The following is a 27,292-nucleotide window of genomic DNA, read 5'->3' as shown; positions in this document are numbered from 1 at the left end:
CTCGGACTTGCCCGTGACACAGAGGCGATTGTTTTTCCTTCAAAAGGGGTCTTGGGTGGGTTAGTTTCGTTTCTGACCCGGGAGGTGGTAAATGCGCCAAGAGAAGTTTAAAACAGGACCCGCAAAGATCTGCCCCATACCATTATGCTCCTTCCCTTAGAGAGAGCAGGAAAGGCAGCATTTTTTTTCCAGCAACACCCACTTCCAGCCCTCGCCGGGCTCCGCGAGGAATGTGTAAAATTAGTGGGCTCCTCTGAGTGACAGTCCGCGGGCCCAATCAGCGCGAGGCGGGGCGCGCCGACGCCCCCCCCGCGCACTCTCTTTGGCTCATTCCTGCGGCGGGGAGGAGGGAGGGCGCGAGGGAGGGGAGGTACCTGGGACTGGGAGTGATGTCAGCTCCCAGCTCGGTGCCTGCCCGGATTCCTGACATGGTGTAGGGCCGAGAGGGTGGGGAAGGCGGGAGCGGGGCGGGAGAGGACTCGGGTTAGCCAGCCTGTGGCGGGGCCAGAGTGCCGGCGCTTTGAACTCCGGGCGAAGGTGAACCAGAACTTTTGCAAGTCGTGCAGGCGGCTCTCTTCCCTCAGGCAGGTAAGGGAGTTCGGCTCCTCTCTGGGACCGGAGGGCAGTGGCACCGTTGTGCGGTTGCAGCTGCTCCTCCTTCTCGCCGCTCGATTTCCTTTTCCAGCTCCCTCCTGTTTCCCAGTGGGAACGGGCATTTTTTTGGGGGTGGGGTAAGGGCTTAACTCCTGGGGCTCCCAACTAGCTTATGTGTGAAAAATACCGCCAGGATAGGACCTGTAAGATCTTGTCTGGGTACTTAAACCCTCCACACCCCAGTCTCCTAGCAATACTTGAGACCCCCAGTCGGAGACGTGGAGTGTGTGTGTGTGTGTGTGTGTGTGTGTGTGTGTGTGTGTGTGTGTGTGTGTGTGTAGGAGGGGTGTTATTTTAAAATGTCACAAAAAGTTTATGGAATATCGACTCAAAAATTATGCTCTTGGAGAGAGAACAGAAGTTTTGTATTTTTTTTTGGCTCCCCTGTGGCCATGTTGATTTAAATGAAAGTCTGTCATTGTTATTCTTATATATTCTTATATAGGAATATAAAAAATCATTTTATACAGTCCAGTCAGGTTGTGAGAAATTCATATGGGGTGTATTAATTATGAGCTTGTGGGAAAACCGGTCTCTTGGGGGCATATTTCAACGCCAGCTCTTTTTCACTCATATTTTAACGGAGAATTCCTTTGGTTGCCAACTTTGTGTTCTGGAGGGTTTAGGAAGGCTGCTGAGAATCTTCAGATCTGTCTTCTGTGGCTGTTTGAGAGAAGGATGAGGGCTGGTAGTTGTTTTCATGGATCTATTTTAGAGAAGCGAGTTTTAACAGGGAAATGTGGCAGAAGGCGCGGCATACAAACTCTTAATTAGAGGAACATGAATTTTTCAACATGTGGGACCAAAACAAATCCTTCCTTTCAATAAGAAGTGCAGAGAGCAATAGAAGGAGAGCTTGATTTAGTGCCCCAGTTTGGTATTTAGGGGAAGCAATTGCCTGTCGGGAGCAAAAGGGTATTTTGATAAGTGGAAGTATAGAATTCTGATTTTGTGTTTATTTCCTGTTTCAAATCCTTTCTATTTCTTGTTTAGAGATTTTGTGTGCCTGGGTCACTAACCGAGTATGATTAACTTTCTGGGGAAAAAATTATGGAGTCATAAGCTTACTCAGAACCCTCCCTTCTCAGTGCTGAAGGCTTTTTCTTTTGGAGAAGGAAAGAAAGTGTCTGGGCTGAGACTTCTGAGTCAAGTTACCCTTTTCTTTCACCAGAGTGCTTCAGCAGTGAGGATACTTCTCTTGCCAGGTCGGGAGGAAACGGGCGTGGACTTCTTTGTGAGTCAAAAGCTGCATCCCAGGTGCCTGTACGTAAGGGCATTTCCGGGAGAGGAGGAAAGAAAGAAGCCACATCACTGCATCTAATAAACCCAAGTCGGGAAGTGTGGAGATACAGGACTTCGTCGATGGGGTTCTCCCTCTTTCTAGCCAGATGACATTTAGGTGTCAGGGCAAAAAAAGAAGTGTTTTGTTTGCTGTTGTTTATAAAACACCTGGGTGTGTATTGCTCTTGAAAAATTTAATTAGCACAGGGTAGATTAAAAGTAGGCTTTTTGCAAAGGCAAGGTATGCTTGACTGGAAAGACCAGAACATTTTAATTTTGGTTTGTGTTTTGCACTAAGAAACAGAAGTTGCCTAATGTCACTGAAATAATGGTGACCAAGTCTTTTCTGTTTATGTTCTTTAGGAAGTACATAAAACATACGGTATTTTCCAATGTACTTTTTCAACAGGAAAGAGCAGGAGGTGAGGTGGAATTCCTGTGGGCTGGTGTGAGCTCACTGGAGCCTTGGCTGTTGGAGTATTCAGGCTGCTGTTTGTGATACCCAAAGACAAAGCTGCAAAAATCAGTCAAGTAGTATCTTTAGGATGTTATCCTGATGTGCCAAATTCAGATTTATACTTCTTTCCAAGAAACGAGTCCTGGCTTAGGGACTTGAATATATCAAAGCTTTAAATTGTATTCACAGTTTGTGGAGTAACAGTAATTTTACATACTTAGTTTTAACCAATATTTCTCTTTCTCCATCTGTGTGTAGGAGGCAGATGTGGTATAGTAAAACATGGTGCTTTTAAAGGACAAAACTTGAAAGACGTTTGAGTTATTGAGAAAGGTAGGATCAGGTTTTGGTTAAATTCTTTGACCAGCAACTCTCATAGTTACGATAGCTACTTTAAAAAAAAGGATAATCTGGCCTTTGTGGGCAGATGTTGACTTGAAATTCAGGGCACACTGTTGTTGCAGATCAATAGTGCCTAATTTCAAGGGCATTGTAGACATTTTTTGGAAACAAGTTCAGTGAGAGAGAGTTCATTAACTGTTTATGTAGTCTTTTTGTCACTCACTGTGCCAGCATGAGATAAATCAGAACAAGGTCATTTTTTTCCCCTTAGTTACTGACTAGCTGACTTCTTTTTAAAACCTGTTGTTCATATTCATGAAATATTTGTATTTTTATAGTTAATTTAGATTATGTTGGTAATTTGTTACATTAAAAGTAACTTTTTGAGGTTTTCAGCTCCCATTTTTAAAAATATGTATATCCCAAATAGCACATTTTTCCAACTTAACTCAAAGAGGACCTCATTCATCATTCTGTCTTTTATTACATGTTTCTGACCTGATTTGAATTACCTGTTCAAAACAATGAATGAATGAGTGAATGAAATGTATGAATATCTATTCATATTTGGGTCTGTGTCTTGATTCTTTATTAAAGAAACGTTCCTTCAAGGCGAAAACATAGGCAAGAGACAGTGTACAATGATGACTTCTTTATTCCCAGAGATTTCCCTAGAAAGTCATATTAGTTTTCAAATTAAGAAAAAAATCCCAGTTGAGCAGCCAACTGTGAAATCTTTCAGGGAGCCATGATTTTATTATTGTTTTTTAACCATGGTGGAACAGATGGGTTTAAGTATGAGAGTCAAAGCTGTTAAGGTTAGTGACACTGGGTGTTGTTTGGGGACAAAGGGAACAAAGTGTTTGTCCTCTGGCCAGCATTTCCCTTCACCTAAAGGTTGATAATTTCACAATTAAATCAGTCATCAAACTGACCCCAAATCGACACTATCCAAAAACCACTCTGGGCTTGTGCAGTTCTTTGCATCTGTAGTGTGTTATGTCCTTTGTTTCTCAAATTCATAGCAGTGCATGTCAGAACCATTTTCCTAGCCAAAAGCCTACGGCTTTTGTCACATATATCACCACCATCAAGACCGATGCTTTATTAAATGGAGCTAATGGATTAAAAAACCGAAACTGAACTAACCCACCCTAGAAAATACAAAGACTCTTCTATTTCTTTTACTCTCTTTATTTTAAATATAGTAATTATTGATGCCAGTTTGGCATTGGTTGATAATGTTTCAAAAAGCCAAGTGGTGAGGGTTTCTTTCCCTTCAATACTTTCTCCCACTTTTAAGGATCTAAAACACCAAACAACTGGATTTTAGATGGAAAAGTGGGCCCTGCCAGCAGTTTTAAGTTTGCACACTTGTTAGGCAGTTTTTGAAGGAGAGGAGGGTTTGAGTGAAACCTCTACTAGCCTGTACTCCTTGAAGAGCTTCTATTTTTGAAATGTGGGTTTGGACTCTGAGTGATCCAGGTGGGTGTGTTGTCTCAGTTTGTTACTGAACTTTGGTTGCTTGTCTCCCTAGAACTTGGTGTGACTCACATTTTGACTGGCCCACATTCACATCCTTGTTTCTGTTGGCAAATGTAATGAGTTCAGAATAGAAAGATCGTGGAGTGGTTTCTGTATAGAGGTGCACCTAAAAATGCCCATGACTGAAGGAATTGTACAAACTCAGATTGCATTGACTCTCAGTCATTCTGGTAAAGGCTCATGCCTCAAATGTGGACCGTGGAGGAAGAAGATCAAGTACCATAACTTTTAGGGCTGGCCACAGATTTTATGGACACCCTTTGAACTCGAATAAGGCTAGGTATTTTCACCTCTCCTTTAACTTAGAGAAATTAAGCATTTGTCCAAAAAAAGCAGATGCAAGTTCAAGGGAGCAGGTGTGCTGATTCCTCGTGTTGTGTGTGGGTTAACAAAGGAAAACTTAAGTTTACCTGGTGAGAGAGACTAAAGATGCTGTTTTCAGTGTCAAGTCCATTCATAAGTAAGTGGCCAAATTCTTTAGGCAAGCAAGGTAGTTCTTGGGAAGAAGTAGGTGGGCCCATCTGAAACTGTTTTACCTCTTCCATGCTATGAATGTAACTATGAACCATATCATTGAATATGGCTATGTCATCTTGTATTTCCTGTGAGCCTAGGATATAGCTCACAGAAGTCCTTTTGCTGGCTTTCTGTCACCCTTCTCTCCATATATAGTACTTTTCACAAATATAATCTCGCCATCACAGAACTGTATGAGCCTTTTATGAGGAAAGTTTATTGAACTTACTTTATTTGAAAGAAAATGAAAACAGGCTAAAACTCTATGGTCTACTTAACTTGATAGTGTGGCTGCAGTTGCATAAATAATATCCCTACAACCATTATCTTTTTCTAAAGATAATGCTTCTCATAACAACACATGGTCGAGGATTTTATTTTGCTTGAATTGGAATTTGAACTCGCTCTACTTTTTCGTATGAATGATGGAAGAGGCAAATGAGCCTGTAGGTTCTCATCTAACATAACTCTGGCAAGTGAGTGAGTTGGAGGAAGGGAAACAGCGACGACGCAGAGGAAACGCTGATTGAACCTGCGAGTCTGCCAGGACGGTTTGTGTGAAGTCACCTGGGTCTCGGTGTTTTTCCTCTGGATCAGCTGCTTGGATGCTTCTGTAAAACTTTCACATTCTTCCAGCCTCCACCCCCATCAGTGGGTGACTTTGCACAACGAAGAGGGCTTTTAAACACAGATTTAAGGTTCTTCTATTGCTTTCTTCTCAGGGTACCTTGATTCTCTAGGGTGACTTGCATTCTACATTACCCTGTGGAGCAGACACAGATAGATGCCCAATCATATCCATCCTGCCCACTTTTTCCCTACAGCTGAACTATTTTAATTCACCATGATAGTTAAAAAAAAAAAAAAAAAACAACTTTGATTTCCCAGAATCCCTTGCAGCTGGGTGGCGTCTAAGTGACATAGTCCTGGCCAGTGAGATGCAAGTAACTGGGAGGGGCTCTCCCGCACACTCTTATAAGGGGACGGCCTCTGTGAGCTCGCTCGTGAGGCTATTGCTCTTTGTACTTCTCCTTTCTCCCAGGAGCAGGGATGCTGTTTTCTAAGCGGAGAAACCATCTTGTGACCAAAGACGAGAAGCTTGAGGGGTAAGCAGGTTGGCAAGTTGATGGCCTTCTGGAACGGCTGTACCAGACCTGGTCTGCCCACCTCTTGATTTATTTTGAGAAAAATAAATCTCCATTTGGTTCAACCACAGAAGTTGGGTCTGTTACTTGAAGCCAAATGTGATCCTGACAGTTTAAGTTTTAAAGAAGTCATAGTTCATCTTTTCTCTCAGAATTAAAAGGCAGCATCCTGGATAACAAAAAAAGGGTTCGGACTTTGGAGCCCTACCGACCCTCAACTTGAATCTTGGCTTGGCTATTCATTACAGTCTAATCTTGGCAAGAAATTTAACTTCTTCGGGTCTCAGGTTTCCTCTCTGTAAGATGTGGGACTGATGTTTGTCTCATAGAATTTTCGTCAGTATTGGAAATTATTAATAGAAATAATAATGACAAATTTGGTACATAGATTTTCAACAAATGGTGGCAGCTATTACTGAAGGAGAGTGTAGTGAGGAGCCTTAAGAAGGGGAGGCAAGTGATTCAACTTCTAGTAGGTTCTCAGTAAACATAGATTGAACGGCTGAATGGTGGATTAGCTTTATGGCTGCAACCACTTGCCTCCATCTACTTAACATTCATTCCAAAACAACACCCATCTCTTATCCTCAGTCCCACCTGCCTACACCAGAATACTTGGAGCTTTTCTGTTCTCCAACTTTGGTTGAAAAAGCAAAGGGTATTCTTATGACAGTTTTATTACCTGTAAGCATAGAGATGAAGGGGGTGGGCTCCCGAGTCAGACAAATGTATTATAGATTAGAATCTCCTGTCCTTCTGAGCTGTGTGATCTTGTCTTCTGTGAAATGGGGATAATTGGGTGGGTAATGAGTATTACATACAGTATATGTGAAGCATCAACAGCTGTGGTCCTGGCACACTGGATTGATGATGGATATTTTTACTATTTCATTGAACATTTGTTAAGCAATTCTTGGCCTTGGTACAAGGTCCTCTTGGAGATATAAGGACAAATAAAACATGGTCTTCATCCTTAAGAATATGCATATACAGGAGATGGGGGCAGAAATGAGGTGACCCTCCTTACACATAACCGTAGTAAAAAACAGATTTAGAAAACTATTTAGCTGTTAAAAAATTGGGGAAAAATATACTGACTTAAACAGATGTCTATGACATGTGTTTTAAGAAAAAAAGCCACCAAGCATACATGTATAAGTTATATTTGTCAATGCAGGAGAAAAGTTGCTAAATGGGGTGGTTTGTGGAGGATGGGATGAGGATGGCAGGGAAGTTGAGGGACCTTTAATTTTTTTTATAGCATATTAATGTTTATTTTACAACACTCATGCATTACTCTTGAAATGTAAAAAGTATTCAAGTTTAAAAAATCAATTTGTTGGGCCTCTTGAAGGTAGGTGGTGGAAGATTGTGCTGTGAGAGAGCACATTGGGCTATGAACTTGAGCAAAGGATTGAGTTTAGTGGGATCCCACTAGAGGCGGTAGGATTTGAATGGGCCTTGAAAGATGAGTAGGAATTTTTGAGGAGGCAGTGCGGGGAATGAGCATGCTTGGATTTGGAGCAAAATGTAGAATATAATTAGATTAGTTTTAGAGAAAGATAAGATGGAAAGATCAATATTGTTAAGAGAGGTAAGATATACGATAGCCAGATCTCAGAGGGTTTAAAAAGAGTGACATAGTGCTTTAAGATGAGATTTTTTTAGTGTGTAAGTTGGGGAGGGATCTGAGAACTATTACTTTATAAAAATGACTCTTGGAATAGTATGTTGAGTGTTAGGAGGGGTATTAGGAGGGGCAAGGGGAGGGGGGACGGATAGAACAAACTGAAGAAAGGCACACAGCAAAAGTTAAATTTTAATGGGAAATATGGTGAATTAAGATTTGATCATCTGGAGTTTGAGATTCCATCATGACCCACAATAACCTACCTTCATTTTCTCATTGTGTAAACACGTAAAATCATAGAACCTGTCTCATTGGGTTTTTAAGAGAAAAACCACCACAACAATAATAATAGCTAACGTTTACATAGCAGTTGGTATGTACCAAGCACTGTTCTAAGTGTCTTACATATTTTAACTTAGATTTAATCCCTACATCAGCCCTGAGAAAAGGTACTGTTCTTATTCAGGATGAGAAATCTGAGACACAGAGAGGCTAAGTGAATTTCCCAAGGTCACACAGATTGTGTGTGTTGGACTCAGGATTTATTTATTTATCTATTTATTTATTTTATAAATTTATTTATTTAATTTTGGCTGCGCTGGGTCTTCATTGCTGTGCGCAGGCTTTCTCTAGTTGCAGTGAGTGGGGGCTACTCTTTGTTGCGGCGCGCGGGCTTCTCATTGCGGTGGCTTCTCTTGTTGTGGAACACGGGCTCTAGGCACGCAGGCTTCAGTAGTTGCAGCATGTGGGCTCAGTAGTTGTGGCTCACGGGCCCTAGAGCGCAGGCTCAGTAGTTGTGGCACACGGGCTGAATTGCTCCGCGGCATGTGGGATCTTCCCAGGCCATGTCCCCTGCATTGACAGGCAGATTCTTAACCACTGCGCCACCAGGGAAGTCACTGGACTCAGGATTTAAACGCAGATAGGTACAGTCTCCAGGGTCAGTATCCTCAACCACTTGTACATGGCATGTGAAAAGCTATTAAGAATTGTTAGTTGATTTTATTCACATGAGGATGTTAAGCAAGAATTTAGAAATTCAGGTTTGGAGTTTAGTCCCTCGAGTGATGGACCATCTCCATAGGGCTGCTGCCTAAAGAGCGAGAGTAGGTGAACTCGCCCAAGAAGAGGATGCAGAATAAAAAAAGAAGCACGTACACAACCTTCAGGGAACTCTTGACATTTAGACATGGTCAGGCCAAAGAAAAGTTATTAAAGGTGATAGAGCAGGAATGCCCAGAGAGGTGGAGGTTGATGGTGGCAAGGGAATGAAGCACACCCAACACAAGTGGACCGTCCACGCCATCCACTGCCGCAGACCCGTTACAAGGACGGGTCTGAGAAACGGCCCCTGGACCAGCCGTCTGGCCATTCGTGAGCTGGGAGAGCAGTTTCAGCACAGTAGACGTGGAATCCAGAATGCATAAGATTGAGGAGTACATGGGAGGTGATGAACCTCAGGCTGTCCCGTTCGCCCAGCCTGTCAAGGAGTTCAACAAGGAGATACGTGCTCTGACAGCGTGGGTTTGAGAAAGGTCCAGGCAGAGACGGTGATATGAAAGCAGCAAACAAGAGGGGAGAAGGAGAGGGATAGATGGAAATTAGGCGGAGAGTGTGGGTTAGCTTTGAAATCTGTAAGAATGCTCCTTCAGATGGAATGGAAGAAAGGATGGGAGAAATTGGGGGAAAAATGTGATTGGAAGAGATGAGAGCTGAGTGAGTTCACCCCAGGCAGTCTGCATTTTTTTTTTTTTTTTTTTCTTCAGTCTAATAGGAGACAGTGGGAGGAAATTCATAGACAAGTAACTCAGGCTCCAGAGAGCCTGGCTCTCCAGGATTATTGGGACAGAGGAAATTTGAAAGAATGACAGAAGTCTCTCATCTAAACAATGCAAACTGACACATTTGCCAGGATGTGTCTCCAGGCAGGAAATTAATTTATTGAAGTGGAAAGTAGTGGCACAGAAAAGAAGAGGAGAATGAAATGAGACAAAGGAAAACTTGACTGTATTTGAAGGAGGAATTTTTAGACACCAGACTGAACGGTTCGCAGAACAGCTTCTCAGGGGAAACCTGAGCGTCCTGAGTGATGGGAAGCAGCCGGGTTCTGGAACCGCAGCCTGGGTTTGGTTAACACTGAACCACCAGAGCACCAGGGAATACTCTATAAGGGGGAGTTGTCCAGCAGAGAGACCTCTGCATTACATGCTGCTCCTGGTAAGGTCTTTAATCTTCAGTTTAACTGATTATTTCTAGAAAGATCTTTGGCCAAAAGACATTGGGTTGCACTGTTTCAGCAGATTTGTTGTTGCAATGACATGAGTGGGATGAGAAAAGGACTGAAGCAATCTAATAATTAAGAGTGTGGTACTAAAAATCAGCACCACTCCCATCAATCCATAGGTGGGTCCTTTGGGGGTTGCTTTGAATGATGTCAGTAAAAACGTATCCAGGCGTGGGCAGCATATTTAGATGGGCATAATATTCTTGAGTTCAGTGGTTCTCAGTGGGACCAGATACATAATTAGTGGAGCCCAGTGTAAGATGAAAATGTGTGGCCCCTTGTTCAAAAAGCAGGAAAAAGTGCTGTTAAAGGTACTAACATAAAAAGCTTTTCCTTTTCTCCCATAGTCTCTCTCTTTACTCATCATGGTGTTTATTTGCTATTTAATGTCATTCTAAGTGAAGGAAAATTAAAAGTAAAAACTATCAACATGAATTTCATTGTTCATCTTTATATTATGCAATGCCAGTATTAAATGCAAATATAAGAGTGTTTAACACGTATGCAGAATTACTGAAGTCACACACTTCGTAGTATTTTGTAGTTTGTAAATGCATTTGTATATTCTTCCTACCAGAACACAGGAAACACTGCACAAAACTGACTACCCTTATTTCACGTCTCCATTTGCACAGTCTATCAATCTTTGGCTTATGGAAGGAAGGACTGAAAGGAAAAAGAACCATGGGTTGCTCTATCTTTCCTTCTTCTGTGCCGTCATCTTCAGCGTCAGTGGTTGGTTAATACAGGGGAGTAACAGGAGTAAGAGAGGATATGCAAGGATTCTTTGGTTGTTAGTGTTTCTTAGAAAGACACTGCCTTGTTTCTACATGTACAGCAAGTTCTGGATCGAATAGAAAGCATGGCCTCTTGTTGCTGTCAGCACCCACCCACCTGCTTACTCAGCTGCATTTGTAACACATTTACCTTGAACTCGCTTTGAGTCTTATTGAAGTCCATGCATCGTGAGTCCACCGAAATTCTGTGCTTATGGGGCCCTGCAAACACTACTATGAATAGGGCAGCAAGGAATGGTGGCCACACGTATTAAACAGATCTCCTCTGCTCACATGCACGGTCCACTGTGCCATCAGACCTCATTTACAGAACACAAGTTCAAAGTTCATTAGGAATCTTGACCTCATTTACAGAACACAAGTTCAAAGTTTACGTTATTAGGAATCTTGATGATGACAGCAGAGCATTAAACCAGGTGTGGGGCGTTTCTGAGCCTGGGGTTGTGTGTGTGACTACAGGTTACAAGTCCATGAAGCTTGCCCTGGTTCTTGGAAGTCAAAGAGCTCAGTTTTAAGCCTGAGCTACATTCTGCTCTTAAAGTCTCAGCTTCATTATCAAAGTTTACAGTGGGTCAGGTTTGCGTGTGGTATCCTAGAGACCCCCCTCCTGGCCATCAGCACTGTCAGTTTTGCCTTTCAAGTGTTTTCTGAATCACTCTCCATTCCTTCCGCCAATGCCTTGGTTTACATCCCCATCAACTCTGACATAGACCCTGCAGTTAGTCTCTTCCCTGTATTCTGCACCTCATTGCCAAACACATCTTCCAAATAAACCTGGTACAAGGACACCCTGCCCTGCCTGGTCCTTGCTTTGATCTCCTGCGGGCTCTGGCTTGCAGCAGAGTTCTCACACTGGTGGGCCTGGGATCAAGACTGCCTGCAGACAGGTTTGGTTTGACCTACGTAGTGTTTTGAGAAATTTGCGCCAGTACTTAAATTTTTTGGAGATTTCACTTATTGAAATTCAGATTTAACAAAGAGAAGATCTGGCTGCTCTGGGCTCTTGTTTCCTTGGGCTATGCTGGTGCCCTAGAGAACAGGAGGACCTGTGGACACGGGGAGGAAAATTGACTCTTTGTTCTGGCAAAACCTTCACTTTCGTAGATCTAGAGCATGTATTTGCCTGTTGTTCTCAGGGAATGCTGTGAAGCAATTGGAATGCTGATCTTTTAATTTGAGAAGTTAACTTCTCCAACTTTATAATGTAAGTTGGGTGTATGCTTTGTAGCAGCCCTTGTTTTTTTTTATGTTTTTTTTTGTTTTTTTTTGGCCCTTGGTTGCTTTTTTAGGAGAAAAATTTACTAGGTCTCACCTGGTCAGTGTCACCACTGTGTCACTTTGTGACCTCACCTGATCTTGACCTGTTTCTCCAAGCTTGTGTTCGTGCTCCCCTGTGCTCAGACCCAGGCTCTGCACCCCTGGAGTGCTTTAAGTCCGCTCAACCTTCTACATTTCCTATTGTTTTTCTCTTTGCTTAAACCCTCCTCTTTCCTCTAGGACCCCTTAAAGTAGTTCACTGGGAGACCCTTGCTGAGAGCCTCAGTCTGAGCTCAGACTGCAAACTCTGCTGGAAGCAGGTAATTAAATTTTTAGAGTTCTAGATGCTAAAGTACCAAGTGGCTGATGAGTTCAGGTTGTTTGTGAAGGTTCCTTCCAGCCCAGTGATTTTGAGATGCCATGATTCTGCCAATGCCTGTGCCTGTATATTACCATGCACTTGGTATCTAGTTGTTTTTTGAGGTTATTCTTTGTGCTAGGAACTTTGCTTGCTCCATTTCACTTAAATATGAGGGCGACATTAGCATTATCTCCATCATACAGATGAGGAAACTGAAAGCTTTCCCCAAAACTGATGCTCCAAATGGCTTATCTCTGGTTATATCTTAATTCTTCAAATAGATTATAAACTTGTTGAAGGCCATGACTGTGCCTTTGTTGCCAGGCCCTGCTACCCAGTAGAGACTCAGTGAATGTTTAAGTGATGAAAGTAATGGTTCATTCGGCCAATATGCATTGGGGCCTAGACGAGGCTCCATGGGGATGCAAAGGAGACTCAAGTAGTATCAGTTATATTGTAAGATAGACCTCCTCCCTGTGCACAAAGACAGGATAGTTTTTGATCTTGGGCTGTGGATTTAGATGAGCCTACAGCTGTGTCTCAGTTTCTTCATTTGTAAAATGGGGGCAACAATAGTACATAGTTTGTAGCAGTGGTTTTAAACTGGGGTGACTGTGCCCCGTAGTAATCATTTGGCAATGTCAGGAAACATGTCTTGTGTCACAGCTAGGGGTGGAGGGAGGACTGACCTTCAGTAAGTCACGTCCAGGAACGCTGCTAAACATCCTACAATGCACAGGACAGGCCCCTTCCCACAACGAAGAAATAGCCCCCAATGTCAGTAGTGCTGAGGCTGAGAAACCCTGCCTTGTAGGCTCCTGAAGATGAAACAAGATAATGAATACAAAGAGCTTGACATAGTTAACTGTTACTCTAAGAAAACAATCTCAAAGACTGCAAAATCAGCTTTTGGGAGGGTGAACCCCAAAAAGATTAATTTCAGAGTATCTGTGATTCTTGCTGAGGAAAAGCCTTATGCTAAGCATTTCATGCTGTCTTGTTTAGAAGTGACAGACTCACTGGAGATTGTGTGTGTTACACTGTGTACTAACATGAGCTGGCGTGGATTTATCAAAGCTGTAAAAACAATTATTAATTTTTAGGGTGTTCCTGATAAACTTCCTGCTTGCTTAACTGGTTTGTTCTGTGGATATAATTTTGGCGTGTGGGTTTAAATCCTCTGATGGAAAATGTTTTGGTTAGTGAATTTCCAAAATGTGTTTTGATAAGTGGGACATGAAAAGTTTTTGTTTCCACATCAAGAAGCCTATTGTTTTTGTAGCCCTAAGTTTAAAACAAAGCCACTTTCCCCCTGCTTACTGCCTTACCTGTCTACTGCACAGTGTTTTGGTGTTTGTAGGCTTGGAGAGCTTTTGGATTTCCATCTGTTTTTTTTTTTTTGTGTGTGGATTTGAAGTTGAGGCTGTTATTAAAATTTTTTGTAATTATAAAAGTAATATATGCGCCTTCTAGAAGATTTGGTTAGTATAGAAAAAACATAAAGAAGACGCAATTAAAAAAAAATACTCCTCAGTATTCCTGCCACACAAAAGTACAACTACCTTTGGTGTGTTTCCTTCCATTTTCTTCATTCATGTATTTTTTTCCATATTTGAAATATTCTGAGTGTGTAATTTTGTGTCCCACTTTATTTTTACTTACTTAATTTTTATTTATTTATTTATTTGGCCACACTGTGTGGCTTACGGGATCTTAGTTCTCTGCCCAGGGATTGAACCCAGGCCTACGGCAGTGAAAGCATGGAGTCCTAACCACTGGACTGCCGGGGAATTCCCTTTAACATTGTTTTATTTGCATGTCCCCACACTACTATAATATCTCTAAATATTATTTCTAAGGACTGTGAGATGTTCCATCTATGGGTGTTTCATGATTTACTTAATCCCATCCAGCACATACAGCCTGTTTTCAATGTTTGCTGAGCATCTTTCTGTATTTCAGATCATTCCCATCTTTACAAGAGATGACCAAAAGTAGAACCAAAGGGTGTGGGTCACAGTGCCTGGATATCTTGATCCATGTTGATATCAGTTGCCAAAAAGTTTCTACTAATTTTTGCTGCCATTAGCAGTGATATTCTCATTTTAATAACATTTGATAACTTTCTAGTAGAAAAGGTATTTCATTTTTCTTTTTTATTTATTTGCTATTTATGAGGTCAAACATGTATATGACTGTTGGCCGTATTTTCTGTTTAACAAACTGTTTATATACTTTCCCCATTTTATCAGTTGGGAATTAGTGTTATTCTCATTTGTCATAAACTCCAGTTTATGTATTTCATTTATTTACCCTTATTAACCCTTTCTCATAATTATTGCAAATATTTTCACCTAGTTTTTTTCCCTAATTTTTCTGATTAAAAATTTTTTGTTTTTAGTGATATAGAAGTTTAAAAATTTTATGTAGTCAAATCTGTTGATTTTCTTTTCCCCTGGGGATCTTCAACCTTCCTTCATCTGTATTCAGATGAACCCTTTCTGCTCTGGAAGTCACCATACTGAGTCATCAGTGTTTAAAATTCTGTCCCAAAGTAGACTGCTATCGAGTTTCCTAATGAGGATAAAAGTGCTTGGTCTAATATGGGCACCCACTATGTACCATGGAAACCCTTCACATGAGCGTGAGTGTGTATGTCTGTGTGTGTGTGTGTGTGTGTGTGTGTGTGTGTTTGTGTGTGTGTGAGTGAGACAGAGAGAGAGAGAGACTAGGGAAAGTTGATTAGAAAGGATGAGCCTCTTGTTGGGACCCCGCCCATTCGGTTTTGTTTTAAATTTCCTTTCTCTCAGGGTGGGAGTGAGCTTCTGCAGGCAGGGGGCCTTCCAGAGATTCCCAAGTGGCTGAGTGCCTGGGACCAGCAGCTGGCTGAGCCACCTGTAGCTGTGCCTGGCACAGCGTTGGCCCACAACGACTTGTTTGTTTAGTGCAGGAGAAGGTAGGCTGGGCCGAGACGGGGCCTCTCTACTCCTCGCCATCAAGGTCCATTCTCTCAGGCTCCAGGTTGTGTGCTGCTCGGCCTCTGGAGGTGGCTCCCTGCCCTGCAGTGGACTCGCGGGAGCCCACAGCCCTGCTCACCTGAAGGTCACCAGCTGCATTAGCCGAAGCCCGAAGAGGGAGGTAGCAATAGCAACCAGCGCTCACCTGTTCTGCACATTCGTTTCACTCGGGCTTTTTAAATGCTTCTCACCTCAACTTTATGAGGTTATACACTATTTTCATCGCCGTTAATTTGGAGGAAACCACCACTCAATAAAAGCATAATTAAAATCTGGAGCTTATGAAACAATTCCATCACTGTAATTTCTTGGTGTAATTTCTTGGTGATGCTATTGGGCAGAGGGTAACAGCAACTGTTTTAGGTTTTCGAGTCAGATATATCTTGGATGGAACCCTAAGATAGTCATGTCTTAGCATATTGAATTGGTTTTTGCGTCTCTAAAATGGGAACAACAGTGTCTACCTTGTAGGAACGTTAAATTGAGATAGTACATGCGAGATGCCCAGCACAGTACCTGGCCCATTCATTGTGGAAGCTCAGTAACGATTGTTTCCTAGTCTCAATGCTGAAAATGCCTTTGTTCTTTTTTGTTTAAAAATTTCAGAATAGCTGGTAAACCTGCTCAGACTTGTGAAATTTTAGTAAATGTTATTTATATTTAAGTGCAAGAAGCATTTCTTTATCTGCCCTACTTATTTTCCTGTACAGTAGATTTTCTTTTCGGGTGTGGCTAAGTTGTCTACTTCTCTGAAATCCTTCTGCTTGGAGAATTTCCTGATGAACCCCCAGTTTAGGACTATACTCACAGCCAAAATAAAACATGCTTTGTCTATGTGTTTATGTACAAAGCACAGACAGCTCTCTAGAAGGGCGATAACTCAGGCATTCCTTTACACATAGTTGAGAATTTTGACATTATTCATGGAGTTGTTACTTGTCCATGTATCATAAACATTCAGGTACCAGAGCAGCGTTAAAGAAAGTTATAGAAAATCCCAAGAAAATACAAAGTTGTTAAATAACTTAGGAGAAGAGTTGTTAAATAAATCTTCATTTTTTCATACCATATAAAAGTTGGGTTAGATCTGACTGGTCCTTATGCTAGACCTTGTTAACCACTTTAAAAAAAAAACTTTGCTAATATTATTGTTACTTCTGACTAAAGAATCTCAACATGAGGGTTGTCTTGCCATCTAACTTCTACTGTATGTTTATTCAGACTTTTCCATTTTAATAAATTGAGCCAAGTATTTATAAATGTTGTTATCGTAGAATTATATTATAATCCAGTGCAGTCTTGTTTCTATGGAGTTAGAGATAACACCCTGTAGGAGTCTTCTTTAAAATATGCCTTGGACCTTCTTGTTTTTTTGTCCCTGAAGCCATGATTGCATTTTCAACAATACATCAACCTAGTATTGGAATGGGGAAAAGTTAATGAGGATGGGGCTTTATTGGGTTAATAACTAATGCTCTCATTCCTATTCTGAGAAATTTAGATCTGTAGCCTTGTGGTTTTTCCATTCCCTGCCCTCTCTTTAGTAGCAATAGAGAGACAAGGATGGGAAAGCCTTTTAAAAATGTAATTTATATAAATTCATAAATTAGAGTTGTGCTTTTATATAATTCATACCGTGCGTATATGCTTTCCGAGAAACATGGATATAGTTAAGTATCAGTGATTAAGTGAAATTTACATGATTTCTCAGTTCCCTTTTATGTCTTGAGTTCGAGGATTAAAGTGAGTGAACTGTTGGCCAAATCTTGCGAATGTTGCAAACGGAGTGCAGTACATTATAAAATGCCACACCCAATTTTAATGGTCAGTAGGCAATTGTTTTCCTAAAATTCCAGGCCCATTGTTTGATTTCTTAATTTGCAGCCAAAGTGGACATTTGGGGGCAGAGTGGGTAGCGATGTTAAGGGTTAAGAGAGTAGGTTAAATCTGGAAGAATAAAATTGGTGCTGACCTGACTACTGATTTACAGGATACAAAGGACTAAAGACTAGGCTTTGTAATCCTGATATAACAATCCAGTTCAGCCCTGTGCCCATCACTTCAGCCAGATCATTTTGGCACCAGCCCTTCGAACAAAGCCTGAGAACCCAGCAAGTTTTACCAGGCATTTCTTGTTGCTACTGGTTGGCTTTTGTGGCGTCGGTAGAGTAATTAGCTCTCATTAGCATGCCCACAAGCCGTAATGCATCCACCTGCCTCACAGAGATGCTTGCTTCTCGTCCTGAAACCATAACATCCCCACCTGATCTCTTTAGTCCCAGCATTTTTGTATTGCAGAAACAGAATGCCAACTTGGCAAGAGTAAAATCCACCAAGTGCCTCAGATAACAGTAGCAAAACCTATTGACGAGGGTAGGAAGGCTTTCCTAAGAACAGTTACTGTGTCTAGGAAATTGGTGAGCTGTTTAAAGCTTTTTCTTCTTTTTTCCCCTCTTGTGTATGTGACTGACATGAAGCAGGTTACACTGGTAGTCGTATAACTTGATCCCCTAGTCTCTTGTCAGCTGTATTCCAGAGGCTGTGGTCTGTATCAACAAAGAGTCTGGAGTGTTTGGAGTCACTGAGAGACAGAGAGACCTTTGGTGGTGATTTGTGACCCTGTTCAGGACCCCATGCCATCAGTAGTCCTTGTTCCCATGAAATATAGGTCTGTAGTATGAAGGTGGGAGCCATAAAGGCAGAAGGAGGGAGGCAGGGTTTTGGGGCTTTGTACACAAGCCTGGAGAAATATGTAGACAAATTGCAAATTGGCAGAATTTTATATGAAAGGACCTTGGAACCAAGAATCTGGCAGTCTGACCCCAACATTGATCAGCTGTGTCATCCTGGGCAAGTCACTTAACCAGGCATAAAGTTGAGATAAAAATACCAGCCCAGCCCTTGCAGGGAGAGCTGTGAATGTCAGATGAGACAGCGTGTGAAAAGCTATAAAACATTAAGCAGTAGTATGATTTTAAGTTGAGTTTTTTATAGAGAATACATTATCTACATTTTTAACATTCTGAATCCAAACCTCTGGTAATAAGATACAGGCACTGTGCAAGCACCTGCTTTTCCTCTGATTTCTACTCCTGTGACATCCCTAACTCCATCCCTGGACCCTAACCTGGACTAGAGCCTGGATGATGGCTAGGTAGTTCCTTGAGGTTTATCTGGGAGATGGTGTGCTGCCTCCTGGGCAGCGTGGTAGCAGTAGCTCTTGATTCCTACGCAGGCCTGTCTGCCATCTGCTTTCTCGGGGATGCAGTAAAGAGTACAAAGTCATCAATAATCGTTCAGCTCCAGGAATTGTTCCCTGTTATTAAAAGTTTGGAATGTTGGGAATAAAGTGTTCAGGACTCATTGTCATACATTTATGTAGCACTGTTCTCTTCAAGTGGCTTTAGAGTAAAGATTTCCTCTGATGTAGGTTATAAAGCATGTGTGTCTTATGTGGGGAGGGGGTATACTCGAATGGGCAAGGGTAAAAACCGTAGCTCGGCACCCTGTGGTCTGGTGTCAGTTTCCAGGACCACGTGATGTGATGTTGTGATGCACAGATCACTCGCCTGGTGATGTCTCACCTCCCCTACTTGTGAAACTGTGATACTCCTGGGCATTATTTAAACTCCTGTCCCTGTTGACTGCATTGGGTTGGTGTTCAGAAAGTGGTCTGAGTTGATTATCAAAATGTGTAACTTTTAAACGGAATCACAAGTATTTTTCAAAGACTGTCTTCAGCCTTCACAGGACCTTTGATAGAACATGTCCCTCTAGGGCCTGTAACTTCCTCAGTACGATTTAAAAAATAACTTTCTACACCTAGAAAACAGCTTGTCTTTTTTTGGATTGGCTGGAAGCACACCAGGAGTTGGATGCTGAAGGAGTTTAGGGGTGAGGAAAAGAAGGCAGCAGGGTTGGGCAGAGGACAAGCTGACTGGCAGTGTGGGTGTAACTGAGGCCCCGGCTGCCCTTATGGTGAGCTCTGGAGCTGGGGTGGCCCTGCCCAGTTGTCTCTGACTGAGGCAAAGAGCTGGACCTATGTATCCCTGAATCAGCCAGTGGTAGGCACCTGGCCACCCCTTCTGGGGGCATTACTTTGGGTGAAGCTGTGTCCTGCCACTGGCTGAGGACCTTCCCTGTGAGCCGGCAGCAGCTGGGCATGGGTGCACTGGCCCTAAAAATGGGGTCTGGTTGGAGCACAGTAGTGACCACTACCCTGTCCCAAAGAATCTAATCCCTTAAGAGAGAAACAGACAAAATATGTAGCACCAAAATCCCAGCAGTATGGTAAGTCCCTTTATCTGCAAAGTTAGAGAGTTTGCATCCGTTAGCAAAACTGAAGGAAGAGGTCATACCCCTCCATTAATGATAAATCAAACAGATCTCTAGCCTCTCTGAAGTTTGAGGCACTTGGATAATATTTACACCTGGTTATGGTATATCAGGTTCTATATTTGTGAAACGGCTGACAGCTTCTATATTTGTGAAACGGCTGACACGTAATTGAGTACTTTTTCCCAAGCATGAATTACAGCATGTTTGGAATATTCATCATATGTGTACATGAAGGCAGTTGTTTCTGGGGTATTTAATTCATGTTCAATATTATAGGATTGGTGGGTCACCACCACAAAAGGCAGGTAAAGCACACAGACCATGAAACTCAGAACATTCCAGGGGGCCCTACGGATGTAGGGCAAACATGGGGGAGTATAGCTTCTGTCGAAGTTACCTGATACAGTATTTCAGTCATGGTTGAGGATAATGGTTTAGGAGTCACATTTTCAAGGGATAAGTTAATGTACTTTGAAAAAACGCATCAGTTTTCTGGCATTTCCAAAAGCCAGTTGTGCTCAGCAAGTGTCTGAAACTGTCTGGCATGGTTTGTGGGGTGAGTGGGATGAGTAAACAAGGCCAAAGTTGTACGTAATATCTTTCCAACTGCAGATCAAGCCATATGGCAAAAATGAGCACTGTTCCCCAGCATTTTCTATCTTTTAGTAAGTGGAGGAGGTGGTGAGTTCTGCCGACCCATCATCTTAATAGTTTGGGTGTGTTGTGGATGATTCGGGCCTGGCACCAGCAAAGGTGATAGAGTCTGTGTGTCCTGACCGATGGACCTCACTTCCAGTGAGTCCGCCTCAGCAGTGAAGTAGCCCTTGTATTCTTTGCCTCAGTCTGCATTATCACCCAGGAACTCTGTAACGCCAAGTCATGGGAGATATTCCCAACCTGTTTCCACCATGGGTGGAGTGGAGAGATAAATAGGTCACTGTCTGTTATGCAGCTGTTCTTGGCCTTAGCTTCTGTATTAAAAACACACATCTCTGAACCTCTTGGAGGGATGTGATGATTTGGTAATTGCATGATTTACCAGCTGCTTTAGTGTATTGCCTAGAAATGGGAGACGACACGAAATAAAAAGCTCTCCAGGTTTCCTCAGCTGAGAAGGAGATTAAGGCAGCGTAGTGATTGCCGTAGAGGAAAGGCTGAAGGGGAGACTGTCAAATGCGTGCAGTGTATCTTCTCGAACCCTCCACTTGGGTGATCTTTCTCCATGTGATCCCTGGGGTCTCAGGAGATCTGATAGTGCAAGGAGCAGACATCCTAACTGGGGGCAAGGAAAGTTGTCACGTTGTGCATGTCTTCCTCTGGCTTCTCCATCTTTCTAAACATGCCTGCACGTGTGCATTTATCATTGGCGTTCTGGAAAGTTCAGATGAGGAATCTCCAACTATGACTTTTCATTGTGACACATCTGCAAAGGATGAATAGAGAAAAGTTTCTTGGCCAGGAAATGCAGTCCTGTGTAGAGAGAAATAACTGTCACTAGGAGAGAAACTTTCAAAGAACCAGAAGTTTTAAAAAAGGGAAAAGAAAAAGATGGAGGAAGCCTATCAAGGAAAGGAAGGGCCAGAGGTGAGCTGCAGGGTGCTACTTGGAGCTATGGGAAATAAATCATGAACGAGTGACGCGGGAAAATGTCAAATGAAAAACACCACCTGTTAGGGCTGGCCAGGGCCCAGGACAGAGGCAGCACCAACTGGGCTTGGAGATCCACTGAAACTCACTCCACACAGAACTGCCCCACCCGTCTACCCCATCTGCCTCTATCCACCTGGAGCAGGAGGGCTTGACACCCTCGTGGGACGGATGCTGTCGGGCTGTTTTGAAAGCGAGACCTCGAAGTTTGGGAGAACCTCGCCTCCTTCTCCAGCTGATGTTCATAACCTCCCAGAGAGAAGACGCGGTGGTGAAGGACACAGGCTTGGGAACCAGGTGGATTTCTGCCCCTTAATAAGAGGTACGACTTAAACACTGGGCCTCAGAAAACAGGAATGCTGATGTAGTTGGTTATGTTTCACAGGGTTATTGTGAAGAGTGAAGTGGGGCTTAATGGAGTAAATGCTCCACGCTAGGTCACTGTTGTTATGTGTCAGGAATTATAACTGGATTTGGAGAAAGCACCTTCCTGTACTTTCTGGCCTCCCCGTAGGAACTTTGAACCCGACCTGGGTCTCGGCAGGGATTTGGACGCCGTCAGTGGCCCCGCATGGGGCCTGGACGGTAATCCGAGGCTCGGGGTAGGTTGTTGGAAGCAGCCGCAGGTCCTTGCACGGGGCTCTGGGTGTCCGTCCACGGCCCCTCCTCAGAGTTCCTGTTCTGAAAGGCCCTGACCTTTTCTGTAGGCCGCTCCTGCAGGGACTGCACACACATTAGCTTGGAATGGGTCTGGGTCCTATTTTTTAAAATTTCCAGGGATAATGGGATGCTCCATTCAATATACGTAAATATTGATTCACCTCCTAAGCATATTTTATATACAAGACACTGAACCCATAAAGGTGCAAATCGGGTCTGCCTGTCGTGTGTTAGGGGGTTGCATGATTATGTTATTTGTGCCTTCCTGCAACCCTAGGAGAGGAAGGCAATTATCACTAGTTTTACAGAGATTAAATAACTTGCTCAAGATCAGAGATAATGCCCACTTTCACTGACTGTAAGACGCATTTCAGTTTCTGTGATGCTAAAATGTGAAAAAGTATATCTTTTTAATTAATGAAATGTAGTGAATAGCGGAGTCTGGATACTACCCCATGCCTGTCTGATTTCAAATCTTGCGGGGGGGTTTTTCCCCCATCACACGCAAGGGCTTATCTATCTAGCTGGTGAAGATTAAAAGAAGCACAGAGAAGAGGACAACTAATGTATTAGTTAGGACTTGTAAGGGCAGCAGTAAGCATTTTAATCTTTACAATCACTCTGAGGTGGATACTGTATATTCTTTTTTACAAACAAGGAGACTGAGATAGGTACTCTTATTCCCATTTTCACGTGAGAAAACTGACACGGAAAACTTCCTGAGGTCACATAGCTCGTACTAAAAGTAAATTCTGTAACATGGTACTTAAGAGTTCAAGTTCATTTATAATCGTGACAGATCTGGTTAAGGTTCCAGAAGACTGTGATCTGATAAAAGGGTGCTCATTGCCCTCTGGGTGCACCTAACCCAGGCCTGGCTCAGGAAGAATTCCCAAGGGGGTGGCACCTCAGCTAAGATGGGAATGTCCATCTCTCCATCCCTTGCCCCTATGATGCTAAAAATAATCGTGGTTACCCTAGGTTACAGACCTCTGCTAGTCCCATCTTTCCAAACCTGGCATTAACTAGAAGGGACTGACTTTATTTATAATTTATATCCTTTCCATGTCCAGAGAGCAAGTGACATAGTTTAAAAGGAACATTGTAAATTAGGAAGTTGTTTGAGAACGAGAAGGATGACTGCATGGAAGGTCTTGGAAATCGCCAAAATAGGAAAATAAAACCAAAACACTTGATGACATTGTGTAATTTAAGTTACCTGCAGATGACCGGCCAAGTCATCTTTTGACAGCTTTTATGTTATGTCCTGCCTTCTCAGGCCCCTGGAGAACCCCGTGTGCTCACAGCGCTGACTGACCAAAGTCTCTGTGGCAACTCAGCTGGTACTTAGCTTTTCATTTTTCTCCTATTCCTTTTATGGAATTAATGATTTTTATCTCAAGTTGATGTGTTGTTAAAGGCTGTGAAGATTGTGAGTCAAGCTGCCATCTAGAAATAAAGCAGAATATATTTAATTGGACAGATTTTCTGTCATTTAAAAATAAATTTTGACAGACTCTGGTCCATAAGTAGACAGAGATATTTAAAGATATTGAAAGAGCCTGCAGAACATGGAGTCCTGATTTCTGATTCGCAAACTGCATTCCAGGTTTATTTTTGTCCCTCAGGAACCCCTGACCCCCGGTTTCCTTACCTTTAAAACAAGGGGAGTGCGTTAGGTATTCCCAAACTTCTCAGGCTCTAAAATCTTTTGATTCAAACATTTCTAATCAATTCTAACACGGCTTTTGTTCTGATTCACCAGGGTGCCTGCCTAACGCCAAATGTTGAGTTCGTCTCTGAGTTGTATAGTCAGTGAATTGAAATGGATGCTATGTTTTAAATTTCGATCACCTGCAGACTGCATTTCAAAGGGAAAGTATTGTGGACATTTTTCTTCCACATCTTCTGAATAGAGAGACTCATTGTTAATGAAGAGAATTGAGCTGCGATAGGTTTCGGCGTCAAGATGCCCTTTTGCTGCAATAATCCCTGACAGTCAGCCCCAGAGCCAGTGTCTCGCTGAGCTGCCCTAAACTGCGGTCAGGAACGCTGACACTGTGGGTAGGCTTAGAGGAGGGATGGTGGGAGCAGAGAACAACTGTTTGGGTAGCTTTGAGAGAGGCCCAGCTGGGTAATGGAACCTGGAGGTCGGGATGAAGGGACAAATGGGGCGGAGGATGGGGGAGGAAAATGCATCCGTCTTCAGCCCACTGCAGCAGCGTGTGATTCCAAGTCCGTGTCTCACGGGGGAAAGGTTCTTCTCCCCTTCTCTGGTTCAAGGCTGTCTGGTGACACTGAACTTAATATACTTTGGCATGACCCTGGTCACTGCCCTGGGTTGGGGGGCAGGGGACGATTGAAAATGAAGATAACTCAGGCAAAACTTCTTCAAGTTGGTGACAAGTCTGATCTCTCCTGCGGGCCCTCAACAATGCTGCCACTATCGTGGCTCCGTCCAGCTGGCTTGGGGATTGTGCTCACCAGGGCACTGTGTGAATGCTGTTTTGTGCCCTGCTGTGTTGGGTTTTCCTGCAGCCCTTTCTGGCTTACAGATAGGTTGCCCCCACTGCCCTCTTAACTGTCCGGAGGCTGGAGGCCTTTGGTTGCCCTGCTGGATAACCAAACCATCTACCATGTATGAACTGACTTCATAAATTGCCCTGCAGAAGCCAAAGCACCCGGCATATTATGGGGCTGATATTCTGTATGACGTGTGATGGAAAAGTCCCCGTGCTTGATGAGTTCTCAGTCAGCAGCCTTCGAGTTATGTGGCTAACTCTCTAGGGGGTCACTGATTGCCTATGAATTGGTGACCTATGAATTGAATAGAAAACAATTCTGGTCTACAGAGTTTATCTGCAATGAGATGATAGGAAAAGGCCCCTAAGAACGCTCCTTGATCACTTTGGGCCTTAGCTCAGGGACCCAGCATGCACCGGGGGTGCCATTCACATCATTTTTATCCCTGCCCCTCATCAGATTCCCTTAGTAATTCCCTGTACCTTTGAGACCATTTTTTTTTTTTTTAATAGGGAGCATTTTCTTTTTTCAAATTTTATTTATTTATTTTATTTATGGCTGTGTTGGGTCTTCGTTTCTGTGCGAGGGTTTTCTCTAGTTGTGGCAAGTGGGGGCCACTCTTCATCACGATGCGCGGGCCTCTCACTATCGCGGCCTCTCTTGTTGCGGAGCACAGGCTCCAGACGTGCAGGCTCAGTAATTGTGGCTCACGGGCCCAGTTGCTCCGTGGCATGTGGGATCTTCCCAGACCAGGACTCGAACCCGTGTGCCCTGCATTGGCAGGCAGATTCTCAACCACTGCGCCACCAGGGAAGCCCCTTTGAGACCATTTTCGAGTGTCCTCTGTTAGAACAGGGAGATGGAACTGGCTGTGGCCAATGATTAAAGGGTTCCTACTATTTTTTCCCTTTTCCAGGTCTCCCAGACTGAATAACTAGGATGCTTTCTGAATTATGTGCACTATTTAAATAACTATAGAGACAGTTTATAGGTGCCTTGCTAAGTGCCTTGGATAAACCTGCTGTCTCACAAATTGAGCAGGGCACAAAAAGGCGACTTTGGGGAATGCCAGTGTTTCAACAAAATTTAATTTGATACCACGGCTACTTAACAATACCCATCTGGTTAACACTGAGTGCTTAGATGTGTATTATGGTAAATGCCTTAAAACTGGCACCTTGTAGACATTAACCGGCAGTCCTGTCCAGAGTCCTAAGTTCTGGAGATAGTGCATAGCCAAGAGTAATCAAGACAGTGCCGGTGCTGGTGTAGCTAGCTACCACACTCGGGCCAACAAAACTGTTTTTAATCAGTTATTCCTTACATGTTGCCATTCAGCAGATCTCTCAGCCTGGTGAAGCTGATTATTCTATTTAAAACGACTGCTCTATGAAAATTTGTATTTTCTCTGGTAAAAAAAAAAAAAAAATGTGTGTTAGGAGGAAATGATTTGGAGTTTAGCTCACCACAGGGTTCTTATTCAGCATTTTCATCAGTGACTGGGAATTGTGGTTGAAACATAGCTGGGAGAGACAACTGATGACAGTCAAAATCCAGAAAATAATCTGTACGTGACATGGTAAAGTGAAGCTGGTAGTATCTTAATTAACAGGGTTATATGTCATGTTGTGAATTTACATCTTAAAAAATTAAAAGTGACCATAACTTGGTTTGACAAAAGCTTTCCAGGGGTTGTTTTCAAGTGCATACATTGTGATGCTCTGCTAATAGAAAGTTAAGGAAAGGTAAACTAACTATGTTTAGCAGATTTAATGCAAGTTAGTGACCAGCTTCTTGGAGATAATGGTCCTTTTGTGCTCCAGGTCAGAGATTCTAGTGCTGAACTCCATACATTCCATTTTAAGAGGAGTGTTGCTCAATCGGAAGGTTTCCAGTGGTGGGGTGTAGAGACAGTGTGACCAGGGTCTGGAAATCGTGTCCTGTTAAGAGTGGTTTGGAGAACTGGGCCTTGATGTCCTAGGACGTTAAGGGAGACAGGGCTGCTGTTATAAAACTTGTCTGCTTGTCAAGCAGAAGAGGGAATAGGCTTGTATTGTTTGACCCCTGAGGATAGTCCTGAACTGGCTGGGGTAGGGTGGGCAGTCTGACTCAGGGAAGGCAGGCCCTTCCGGTAACCGAGTGAGTCTAGCCATTGAGAGGAGGTGGCAGGATTCATCCAGATGCATCAGAAAACATTCAGGCTTTGAGTGGGCGCTTGAATGTAGATGTTGGCTCAGGTCCCCTTCAACAATAAGGTTCTGTGATTTTGTAAAAATCACAGAGCCAGCTCCTCCTGGTTCTTCTCAAAAATTATTTTATTCAGAGAGCTAGCATTGTGGAAGAAAGGCATCTCTTTCCTGTGGCACAGGTCATGGAAAGTACAATAACTGCTTGTTTCTGATGAGAGCCGGAAAACCTCTGGAAATTTCTCTAAACGTGGCTTTTCTCGTTCCTTATTTTCCGCAGATCCTGTTAAGACTCGAGATTCCTTATCCCTTTCTTTGGTTTTGTGTTTCACTTGAGTGGGCTAAATAATAGTGATTATTATATGCAAAAAAGGTTGCTACCAGTTTGTTTGGTTTTTTCCTTCCTGATGTGAAAGCTAAGCCTTGCTTTCCTCTTCTTGGCAGAAATTGTGCTTTTCTTTAGAGGAAATCATAAATCAGGGTTGAAGGCAAAAAATATTTTAACCCAACTTTCCCCCTTTCTGGAAGGAGTGACAGTAACTTGGCTATGAAACAGCACTGCAAAACAGAATTAAAGCATTAAAGCCTTTTACTATTAGCAAGCTTGTATTTCCATTGGCTCAAATCCTTTTAAGAAATATTATTTTGGGGG

The 27,292-nt window shown here is 42.9% G+C and overlaps 1 protein-coding gene across 10 annotated transcripts in view; it reads left to right on the top strand.

The window, feature by feature from the left end:
- The first annotated feature begins 396 nt into the window (after positions 1–396).
- PPFIBP1 (PPFIA binding protein 1) overlaps positions 397–27,292 on the top strand; it is a 174,030-nt gene continuing 147,134 nt past the window's right edge. For 5 of the 10 annotated variants that reach the window (XM_082419687.1, XM_082419684.1, XM_082419685.1 and 2 more), the window contains exon 1: positions 438–588. The gene's annotated coding sequence lies outside the window, so the exon portion shown is untranslated. Of the gene's footprint in view, positions 589–12,148; positions 12,229–27,292 lie in introns of those variants that run through there. The other 5 variants (XM_082419691.1, XM_082419689.1, XM_082419690.1 and 2 more) reach the window with 4 other exon arrangements.

Source organism: Balaenoptera physalus, assembly GCF_965194825.1.
Source record: "Balaenoptera physalus genome assembly, chromosome: 13".
NCBI lineage: Eukaryota > Metazoa > Chordata > Mammalia > Artiodactyla > Balaenopteridae > Balaenoptera > Balaenoptera physalus.
This window is presented reverse-complemented; position numbering and strand designations above follow the sequence as displayed.